This window comes from Phyllostomus discolor, chromosome 7, assembly GCF_004126475.2.
Source record: "Phyllostomus discolor isolate MPI-MPIP mPhyDis1 chromosome 7, mPhyDis1.pri.v3, whole genome shotgun sequence".
Lineage (NCBI taxonomy): Eukaryota > Metazoa > Chordata > Mammalia > Chiroptera > Phyllostomidae > Phyllostomus > Phyllostomus discolor.
Genome location: NC_040909.2, coordinates 114,098,541 through 114,110,158, shown reverse-complemented (window position 1 = coordinate 114,110,158; position 11,618 = coordinate 114,098,541). Strand labels below are relative to the sequence as shown.

The following is an 11,618-nucleotide window of genomic DNA, read 5'->3' as shown; positions in this document are numbered from 1 at the left end:
ATTTATAGAGGGAGAGGGAAAGGGTAGGAAGCAAGGGGGGGAAGCAGACAGGCAGACATTGGTTTATAGTTCCACTTATTTATGCATTCATTGGTTGCTTCTGGTTATGTGCCCTGGCCCGATCAAACGGTAATCTTGGCGTCGGAGAGGACGCTCTAACCAACCGAGCAACCGGGCCAGAGCTGCATTAACACCTTTTGAAATCGAGACATAAAAGCCACACCCCTTTTGCAACTTAGGAGCACGGGTAACCTTTTTACGCGGCCACTAACCTTCGCTAACACTTAACACTGGCCCGCCGGACTGGTCCTGGCCTTTAGGGACTCGCTTCCAGGAAGGAGCGCTACAGCCAGCCCGGGCTGGAGCCTCACCCTGGGAGGGCAGTTCCCAGGCGTGGCCTGCTGAACTCCCACAGCATTAAGTGCTCTCGAAAGGAGACACTCAGGCGACCGCCCTCACAGGCCTCCTTCTTAAACCCTCTCCAGGCTTGCACGCTAACGGCGGCCCTGCCCTCTGGCCCAGAACCGCCTTCGGCGCGGGAAAGCCCTGGCCCGCGGCGACCTAGAGCTCCGGCGAACCAAGGGCTAGGACGCCGGGAACGCCGCGATCCTACCCGGCCAACTCCCGTCAACCCCGCCCACTCTCATCCGTCACGCCGGCCTTCCCCCAGCCGACGAGCTGCGGACTGTGGGAGGTCGGCACCTGCACCGCTGGGTCGCCCTGCCCTACTCCCTTTAGCTCCCCGCGCGTCGCCCCTTCCTCTTCCGCCTCAGCCTCCTTCCCCGACCCTGGCCGGACTCCGCCCCGCTCGCGCGGCTGCCGGACCGGCTGTGACGTCACAGGCCACGCCCTTTGTTATAAATACTGGCGACGTCCGCACCGCCCTCTCACACTCTAGCTCTTCGCACCGCTGCAGGGCTTCTTTTTTTTCCGCCTTCTCTGCCTATTCTCATCCTTTCTCGCTCTTCTGCTCTGTGGTGTGACGAGACCCAATCCTCTCCCCACCCAGCCCTCGCCTTTCTTGTATACCCGCGCTGCTGTTTTATTTCTCTCCTTCGGCCGCCGCCGTCACTGCTGCACAGCTGGTGTCGGTGCCGCGCTTTTCCTCCAACGTCGTCTCCGCAGCTTATGGCCCAGGCCGCCTTGGGTATTTCTGCTCAAGGTAACCACATCCCTCTTTAAAAATTCCGCCGAAAAAGAGAAGACGCTTTACCCGACTCTTTGGGCCGTTATCTCACGTGAGTACCGATCCGAGGGATGCGGGCGGGGTCGGAGCGTAGAGCCGGCTTCGGGGGGCCGCCGGGTGCCTTCCGGCTGGGCCCTACCGCCCGGCCGGCGTCCCCGCGGCACCCCGCGGCCGGCCGCCTCGAACATGGCGGACGTTACTCTGTGTGGCGGCTGTCGGTGCCTCCGCGGCGGCGGCGGCCGCGGGCGCGCCTAGTGGCTCTCAGGCTGTCGCCCGTGCTTGGCGGAGCCCGAGCCGCCTCAGTTGGGGCGAGGGGGCGTGTGCTTGTGGGAGCGCGCGCGGGGGTCTCGCTGCTGGGGGCCGGCGTAGCCTCGGGCGGAGTGAGGCCCCCACCTCTCTCCCGTGGTGCATTGCTGTTTCCGGGGAGGGGGCCCGGCAGCAGGTCGGAGGGGCCTGGGTCCCGCAGCCCGGGCCTGGAGCGGCTCGGCCCCTTCGCCTTCGGGCGCCTGGCGGGCGGCGCGACGGACTGCAACGGCCGGGGCCTTAGGTTATGAATGGAGCGGGGCGGGCCGGGCGCCGGCCTTCTGTGACAGCTGCCGGAGGAGGACGGCTGCTGGCAGTGCGCGCCCCCTCACCCCCCGATGGAAGAAAGTTGACGCCACGCGGGGCCCGGCGGCGGGGAAGCCCCGGTGTCAGGTAGCGAGTGAGAGGCCTTTGGCCCCTTCTGGAAACCTCGGGGCTGCTGCTCCGCCCTCTGCGGCGCTCTTGATTGGGCCAAGTCGCTTTCACTCATTCCAGTCACCTCCTGGAGCCTGAGGATTAGTCACCATGGCTTCCTGTTCCCGTCCGCGCCACGATTCCTGGGCAGGGAGGGAGAACTGTGGACAGGGAGGGAGAACGGTAGGCTTGGGTAGCTTATCAAGTGCTAGTTAGTTGGACTGCCAACAGTTAGTGGTGGTGACGTGTTTTAACTCCTTACCCAGCTGGTTCGGGAACCTGAAAAGACCGGTGCACAGTATACAGCCCCATGATGTTCCTGCAGGTTTAACTGGTGATTTGGGGGTGACATCTTGGATGAGTTAAGATATTTTTCTGCCCTGGCCATATTTTCCACCGTTAGGCTCCCCGCTTGGGTGGGAAGCTGAGGACACTTAAGGGGGAGAGAGTTGCTCTGTGGTCGGGAAAGGTTGATGCAACAAGCCTGGCAGAAACCGCGCTAAGGATTTTCGGGCTAAGGATTTTCCCGAGTAATCCTTTAATTTCTTTTACAAATATAATGGTGCAGATGCTGGTCATGAAGACAAATAAGCCCTGGATGATAGATAGGCTTCTATGACTTCGGGTGGTATGGTAAGTGCAGTAGTTCAGTAAATCGGTACCTTCCCTGTTGCCCCCCAGGTTGAACTTACACATTTTCAAACATACAGAGAAAGGGAAGGAATTGTACCCTCACCTAGATTAACAGTTTGCTTTATTTGCCATCCATACATCAGTCCATCTTATTTTTCCATGTATTTCAAAGTACGTTGGTTTCCCTGAACACTTCACCTTCCAACTTAAGTACATATCATTAAGTAGGGTTTAATGCTGTTTATTATTCTTTTTAAAAGCTTTGGGTAAAATTGATATAACAGTTAAATACACAAGTCGTTAAGCAATAATACCATTTGATGAGCTTTGGCAAAAATACAACCATGTAATCCAAACCTATCAAGAGGTGAAACATTGTGATCACCCCAGAGAGCTGTCTCTTGCCCCTTCAAACTTCATCCCCTTCTCACCACAGAGCAATCATGATTCTGTTTTTTTAACAGATTAGTTTTGTTTATTCTTTAACTTATATACAAATAGAATTATACCACACTTATTGTCTTGTTTTACAGAACAGATGCAAAGATAGTAAAGAAGGTGGTACTGTATATTTCTCACCCAGTTTACCTAATTAATATCTTACTGTGGAACATTTGTCAATACTAGGAAACTGACTTTGATATATTACTGTTAACTATACTCCAGACTTTCTTTGGATTTCACCAGTTTTTAATGTCTTCCTCCTGTTCAGGATCCAGTCCAAGGTAGCACATTGCATTTAGTTGTTACGTCTTCCCCAGTTGTCTCTGATTTGTGGCTATTTCTTAGTCTTTTATTTTTGTATGTGTGTGTCTATATGTGTGTGTCCTTGACATTCTAGATATGTACTGGACAGATATCCAGTAGAGTATCCCCCAATTTGGGTTTATCTGATATTTTCTTAATGATTAGACTGGTGTTTAGGGGTTTTGGATAGAATACTACAGAGCAACCCTAAAAGTCATTGGTAAAGGCAGTGTGAGTTGTTCAGAGAAATACTGGTAATTTGGGGATACTAGGTTTTTGGGTAGTTCTGTCAGTGGTGGGAGGGTTTTTTGTTTATATCTTACTGGCCTGCCTACTGCCTACTATCTAGTTCTTCTTGTGCTATGCACCAAGGTGAAGAGACGGTCTCTTCAAACAATTGTTAAGGAACTTGAATGCAATGTTGTATATGATCCAACTGATTTATACACACCATTCTAAATGAGAATAATTTATCTTTCTATAACTCCTCTTCTCCACATTTTTATTTAACTTCTCATGGTTTGTTTTAACTGCAAGTAAACATTTTATTCTGTATGTAAAGGCCTTCCTACCCTATATACCCCATTTATTATTTCTCTTAACTTGTACCTTCCAAGTTTTAGGGTTTTCATTTCCTGCTTGTATCTTTCAGTTACATGGAAATGTTGGTTGTAGAGATCATGCTGAAGAACATTCTTGAATGTTTGAAGTTTAATGTCTTGAACATGTCACAGTCCTGCTCTTGGGTTGCAGTAAGCAGCAAGATATCTGGCAATATAGCAGGGAAAAGATGTCTCCAGCATGAGTCTTTTGATTTATTTTTAAAATTGACCTGGTGGGGGAAGAATCAGAACCTTTGTTTTGGAGTATGTTCTTTGGAGTCTACCATAAGGTTATAATCACTGTTACGTGCTGGTATCTTGCTTCATCATCCAATAGTGTCATTGAGAGTGTGAACAGACCCTGGGGGATTAAAAGAACATTTTATCTCCTACAAAGGTGGCCAACCTGGTTGAAATGAGATATGCTTTAGATATGCCTACTGTGCTTCTGAAATCTCTGGGTTTTGCCCTTAAAGCTTCTAGTTTAATTATTTTTCTGGTTTCTTATCCTTTTTCTAGCAAATGCTATCAAATTATATTTAAAGTAACAATCACTGAATTATAAATAAAAGTACATATAGGTATAGCAGCTTACATTAGAGATGATATATGTCCATCCTATTAAACTATAATAAGTAATAAGCATCCCTAAAACTTATTGAGCATGTTACAGTGGGCCAAGCACATTCACACTCATTTGTTGTTCTAGTTAAGTAGAGGGGCTTAAGTCTAGACAGGTTAGGTATAAGAAGGTAAACCTTTGAAAGTCACTCACTCAGTATATAATACAGTTCTCAAAAGTTGCTTCACATTTATACATAATGTGTTAGTTAAGTCTTAAAATCTTTACATCTTTTTGGTATATAGTAGGATTTTGTACTTTAAACAAAGAAGAACTTGGAATTGGAAGAGTTAAAAGAAGTGTTCTTGGTAGTTCCAGATTACAGACTATGCTAGACTATTATACATACTAAGTATTGAATGCATATCAGGTTGATGAGGGTGCTGAAAATTTTTAAATTTCAGGATACTTAATTTTCAGTTTTGGGGGACAAATAAAAGCTTAGAAACTGAGTAAGTTATGTGACTTTTGTACTATAGCAACTCGGAATGTTTACTATGGTAAAAAAAAAAAGTACTATGGTAAACCCTTTGAAAACATTTTGTGTGATGTGACATTTAAAACTTATTCTTACATTTAATCTTTATGTCAGTTTAACTTTCATGAAGCACAGCCTAAAATTTTTTAAACATAGGATTATGTACTACTACTTTTATTTCCTTCTTTAGGGCGAACTTTCTGACCAAGTATACAACTACCCAGAGGGCCTAGGAGAAGTGCTGTACAGAGAGCAGTTCGACTTCAACGCTGAGCCACCTTGGGAACCTAGCTGATGATAGGGGGGTTCCATCTCCTAACTTGTCCATGTAAGTATTTTTACATTTGTGCAGGGACCTTGTAAAATTGAAGTAAAGAAGAGTTCTTGTAGCCCAGTCTTTTTCAAAACTTGCATTTACCTCTTAAAATGCAGTGACCCCTTAAGACTCTTTTTAAAATGTTATAAAATAGAGGTTTGACATTAGAGAGGTAAATGTAAGGTGTGGGCAGTAGTTTATCACACCATTCAAATAAAGCAAAAGACACTGTCTCAGTTCCACTCATTGCACCTAATCCCAGAGCATGAGATGTGAGGGGTGAATCTTAGTTTTTGTTTTTCTAGTTATGAGCATTTTACCAGACACAAAGTGATTTCTGGAGTGTATATTCTTTTTTATAAAATAACATCATATCAGTACTCAGCTGGTGGAAGAGATATGATTGTTTTTAGAAGACCTACTGAGGAATCAGGTATGTATACCTTCCAAACATATTTTAGGGATAGTTTTGTTTTGACTATACTTTTTTCTATATGCATCTGACTTTTGGATTAAATCTCTGTGAAAAATGTAATTCCATAGTAAACTTGTTTGAATGTGTGCTGCTATATGTGTGATTCATTTTTAAAATTTATTATACATTTCTTGCTATTTGAGATTTGAGTTTCGATGTTGAGGTTTGGATGTTTTTAAGTTGGCCCAAGACTTAGAACACTTGAAATTTTTAAGAAAGGTTAGGGTATCAATTTAATGGTTTATTAGTCTGTCAAAAGTATTTGCTTTGTAAAGTTGGGTAGAGGTATGTTAAAGCAAATCTTTTCAACACATTTGATAATGACCTCAAATTACAATTTAAGAGTCCGGTTTTTTAAAGGTTAAAGAGAGACTTAGGACCAAGAGAGAGACTTGGAGGGTTTTCCATACTGGCTTTCTCCTAACTGTGTGAATTTGAGTGAATTGTTTATTTTGCAGCTGTGATTTTTGTATAAAGTTCCTTTATTTTATGTAAAGTTCCTTTAGTCCCAAAATCATGAACTAATTTCTCTTTGAGTGTATTAACCACCCCCTTGTTAAAACAGTGTGGTCTTTGGAACAACATTACCTGGAATAGAAATGGCGGAATCTTGACCTCACTCAAACCTTGATCAGAATCTGCATTTTATTTTATTTTTTAAATTCTGAGCACTAGGGGTATCTGGCACAAGCAGTCTGGTGTCAAAGCTTGAAAAGCAGCAACCTTGGTGATTAGTAGGAAGGAAGCGGGTGTGCCAACCACCTTCCTCCATGACCTTGAAATATTAGATGGACTTCCTCTTGAGTTCAGTTCTTGCCGTTTTGTTGTTGTTGTTGCTGCTGCTGCTGTTGTTGGGTTGGGTTGGGGTTTTTTTGTTTTTTTTTTTTAAGATTTATTTTTAGAGAGAGGGGAAGGGATGGAGAAAAAGGGAGAGAAACATCAGCATGGGCTGCCTCTTGCATACCCCCAACTGGGGACCTGGCCTGCAACTAAGGCATGGACCCATACTAGGAATCGAACCGGGTCCCTTTGGTTCGAAGGCAGGCACTCAATCCACTGAGCAATACCAGCCAGGTAGAATCTGCATTTTAACCAATGCTGCATGTATGCATAATAAAGAGAAGCACTGTTGCCATCATCTCAGTATCAAGTCAGTTCTCTTAATTTTTGTTAATCATCTCTTCTATTTCCAATATATTTGATAATTTTTCCTCAAGTTGGTTTGGATATTTAAAACTTTTGTGTGGTTGGATCTAGATGAAATTGTAGTCATGGAAAGATTGAAAAGTGGAAATTTAAGAAACAAGCATTGTGTTTTAAGGAATACCCTTTTATTCATTCATTCATTCATTCATTCAATCAATCATTTTTTGAGGGGAAGGGAGGCAGAGAGAGAGAAACATCAGTGTTGGTTGCCTCTGTCACACCCCCTACTGTGGACCTGGCCTGCACCCCAGGCATGTGCCCTGACTGGGAATCGAACCTGCAACTTCCACTGGCTACTCAGTCCACTGAGCCACATCAGCCAGGGCAAGAATACTGTAATCTGCTTTTAGGTCTAGTCTCTTGCTATAATGAAGTTTAACAGTAATTATATGTATTTAGCATTTCTGGTGATGTTTCTCCCCTTGAGAAACCAGTATCAATGAGTTGTGTGAATAAATGATTCTGCCAAATCAAAGGGAAAGTAGTCTTTATTTAGAATAATTAATAATTCATTCTGTGTCTTTGGGATGGGGGGTGTGGGTAGATAGGCACAGATAGGGCATGATAAAGGTATTTATTATTCTGCAGGTTCTGTTAGCCAGAGTGACTGACTTTTATGCCCAGGTACAATATATGTTATGTTAAATAAAACTTGAGTGCTTGATGCTGTGCTGTAAAGCAATAGTCCACAATCCCTTATTCATGTAATTTTTAAATCCAAAAGTTAAGGAAAAACATTTTATAACTTCCTTGATGTAACCTAAACTGAGTTGGGAACAAAAACTTGACCTGAATCTGAGTTAATTTGAAGCCATTTTTATCTTATTACCATGTGATACTAATATTACTGATTTTTTTCTGCAGAAATACTGTGATTAGAATACTGTGATACTTTAACAGCCCGGAGAGTGTTACATGATATATGAAGTCTATGTGCTATATTGCCGTTCTAAAACCTGAGAAATTTTAAATTCAGGAAGATACCTGGCTCCAAAGATTTCTTGACTAGAATTAGTAAAAATGGCAAGAGAAAATTTCACATTCCAGCAATGTCCTTAGATATCTTTTGTTATACTGGATATTGAAATCCTGAGATGAAATTTTTTATGGAGCAGCAACACTGGGAAACTAGAAGTTATTAAAGGCACTTAACACACTGGACTTTATGGAAAATAATGGCACATAGCATTGCAGAATATATAACTAAACTATATGACCTCTAATTGAACCATCTGGTACTCCGGTACTCTTAATAGGATTTCTGTGCAGGTGGTCTAGAATGGCTTCAGAGTTCGGTTTTTAGATCAGATAACTATCTGAATTTTGAGATAGTTCATTTCATTAAGTATCTGGAAACTTTGGAAGTTGCTTACATATTAGAGGGTTTTTTCCAAGACTTTTCTGTAGAATATGTGACCGTTATAAAAATACCTTAACAATATTTTAACACCAATAATGTCTCAGATTAATGAAAGATTTCTAATAGTAGAAAAGTTTTTTCATGCCTTTAAAACATGCTGGAGTGTCCGTCCAACCCCCCCCCCCCCCCCCCCCCCGCACGCTAGACTTTCAAGTTGTTTTATAACTCTGATGATAATTAATAAATTAGCCTAATGGAAAAATTTTGAAGACTTACAGAAAACTAAATTTCCTCCTAACCAACTACTTCTATTAGCAGATCTGGTAGTGAAGTCAGATTGAATTAGTCATTAGGGTATACTTTATGTGTTGTATCTAAGTATAGGATTCAATTAATTGATGTGTTCAGATAGATTCTTAAAATTGTCTAAAAATTTTTCCCTGGTTGTCATTAGTCAATTCTCTATGTTTGTTTGTGTAGAAATTTCATATTAACATCAGCATTTTACATATTCATATTCTGTCTCATTTACATATGCCTTAATAGGACTTGTCCAACCTAAATTGGTATTATTTTAACTAAAAGAATAAAATGTTCTTTATGAGCTTACTAGTACTATTTCCTCTTGGATCACTGTTGATTGTCAGTAGAAATGGCAAAATTTTGACTCGTGAAGAAAAGATACTTTAGTTTTGGTAATTTAAAGATTCTGTGATGCAAGCAAATTAAACAGCACATTCATTAATTGTCGCTGACAACCTAGCAATTCTCCTCCCAGGTATGTGGCCTTAGACTCTGGTGCGTAGACCAGTGCTACTTAAACTGCCAGTTGGCAAGATAGACTCCTGTGCCAGAATGTAAAATAGCATACTGACTACTGGGTTCTCAACTTGTGGGTTAGCTAATTTGCAGACCAGAGTTAAACTAGCACTGCCTTGGGTACATAAATAATAGCAAGAAATTACATAATAAGTAGTGAATATTTATATACAATATAGCAAAAAATGGGAAATAAGCTGTAGGTTTAGTTTAGATAAATAAATGGTATGCCTATACAGTAAAATACTACACAACAATGAAAATTTATGAACTCCAGTCACATCAGTCTACATGGTTTAATTAAAACTGTAAAGCTGAGCAGAAGTTAGTCATGGTAAATAAACAATAGTGATTTCATTTATAGCTTAAAACCAGTAATGCCAATGTTTTGGGGCATATAGAAAAATAAAACTACTAAATAGGGGAATGAAGATTAGAAAAGTCTGAACATATTTATTCTAGGGAAGATACAACCACTGCCACCTGGGGAAACTATAGGAGCTTTTAAGGGGTTCAGTCTATTTCTTAACTTTGTGTTTGTATTCTAAGTTTTCCTCTTGGAGAGAGGATGGTTAGATCTGCTCTAAAGTAATCAAAATAGTAATTAAGTGCATTTGTTTATAGGGTTATTTCCTATGCTGCACCAGGAAAGCTAGAAACTTGATATTAATATGGTTAATGTATTTCCTGTTTGTGTTATATCACAGTAGTTATCCTTAATGTTACCATATCTTAATTACCAAAAGGGCTATTCCCTCTAGAAACAAATTTAGTTTTCACATCAGTCAAGACGCATTTTTTTAAGGAAGTCCAATCTTGTCTATTCCACATGCAGAAGTATATTTTTAAGAAAATCCCGTGTTTTTCTCATTGAAATGTATTGTACATTTCATTGTGAGGCATTTTATTAGGCAGCTTTACATAGGTACTTCAAACTTAGCCTGTTGGGCTCATTTTCTGTAGGGTTTTTATTTTCCCTTTAGGTATATTCTGTTCATTCTTGTTCTTGTCTGTCTTTTAAAAATATTTCTTCAGCAGCCACCTTTAATGTTCTTCTGGGATTTCTCAGTTTTCAATCTCATCACATGAAAAATAACCTTTTTTTCCAAGATTTTATTTATTTTTAGAGAGAGGGAAAGGGATGGAGAGAAACATCAAGTGTGAAAGAGATATATCCATCACGATGTTGCCTCTCCTGTGTCCCCAGCTGGGGACATGGCCTGTAACCCAGGCATGTGCCCTGACTAGGAATCAAACCAGTGACCTTCTGGTTTGCAGGCCAGCCCTCAATTTGCTGAGCCACACCGGCCAGAACTGAAAAATAACTTTTAAGAGTGTTTATTGCCATTACTGGCTTTTCTCCTACTGTCAATTGAAGCACATTCTGCCCTAATTATTCTGAGTACTCAGTATAGACTGTTGTCATTATCCATTTATTTTGGGTCCAGTATGGCCCAAGTTCATGTGGTTTTAGGATTATCATAATTTATTGTAATCAGTTCCAGTATGTAGCTTCCTGGAACTACGTTTTTTGCAGGTTTACCTGCTCCAAGCCTCAGATCTGTAGTGCCAAAGTCATCTTTTAGAAGTCTCTTCTACCTTTCTTTCACCCAGTTATTTTAAAGGTAGTCTGTGTGGTAAGTAACATTTTTCTTTCAGAGGTAGAATACAAAGCTGACTCTGACAGCACCGTGTCTATTTTTAAAGCTGTGAGCTAAATTATCAAATATCAATGTAATAAAAAATAAAGGTAGAAGTGTCCTTAGGCTTCTTCAGACTAATAGTAGCCGTGTAAATTTCCAAATATCTCAAATTCTCGTTTGTAATGAGTAAAGTCCTTTTTAGAAAAGTGGTTGGTGTGTTAAGATTGGGTTTCCTGTGTAGATGCTCTGAAACAGTACTCCCTTCAACCTTTCAGCTCTCCCTGTTCTACTTCCAGGGAGGTCTTCACTTCAGAAATCCAAGACTCATATTCATCCAGCCTGGTGTCAAGTGGGCTGTTGCTGCCAGAATTATCTTGTGATTATTTGAGAGATGTATCAGTTTCTTCTGAAGTACAATCAACTGTAGAAGCCTTTGTAGCAGGTGTGTAACAAGGCAAGTGCCCAGCTGCTGCAGCCATTGCTCTAGGAGCCACCTTCTGATGAACATGAGGACTCAGCTGCCTCATGCAAGGCTCCAGAAGAGCAGTGTGCAGTTCTTTGGAGCGTTTTCCTGGCAGCTCTTCATAAAAAATGTATTATCAAAAAACCCCAATGTGGAGGTGTATATAAGGAATACTAAACATTTTTTCTTCCGAGCTACAATGTCTAAGAGGAAATTACTTATTATAAAAGTAGTATTGTGATTACAGCAGTTGTATTAGTGTAAAATAAGATGAGCTTTCTTTCACCATATATTGTATTGATAAGGTGTTTGGTTGTGAAAATAGCTTAAAGACTTGTGAGAGAACACTTC

At 41.5% G+C, this 11,618-nt stretch overlaps 1 protein-coding gene across 6 annotated transcripts in view; it reads left to right on the top strand.

The window, feature by feature from the left end:
- Window positions 1-862: 862 nt before the first annotated feature.
- AZIN1 (antizyme inhibitor 1) overlaps window positions 863-11,618 on the top strand; it is a 28,173-nt gene continuing 17,417 nt past the window's right edge. For 3 of the 6 annotated variants that reach the window (XM_028533878.2, XM_028533879.2, XM_028533876.2), the window contains exons 1-2: window positions 869-1,238; window positions 5,176-5,313. The gene's annotated coding sequence lies outside the window, so the exon portion shown is untranslated. Of the gene's footprint in view, window positions 1,239-5,175; window positions 5,314-11,079; window positions 11,247-11,618 lie in introns of those variants that run through there. The other 3 variants (XM_028533877.1, XM_028533880.2, XM_036031331.1) reach the window with 3 other exon arrangements.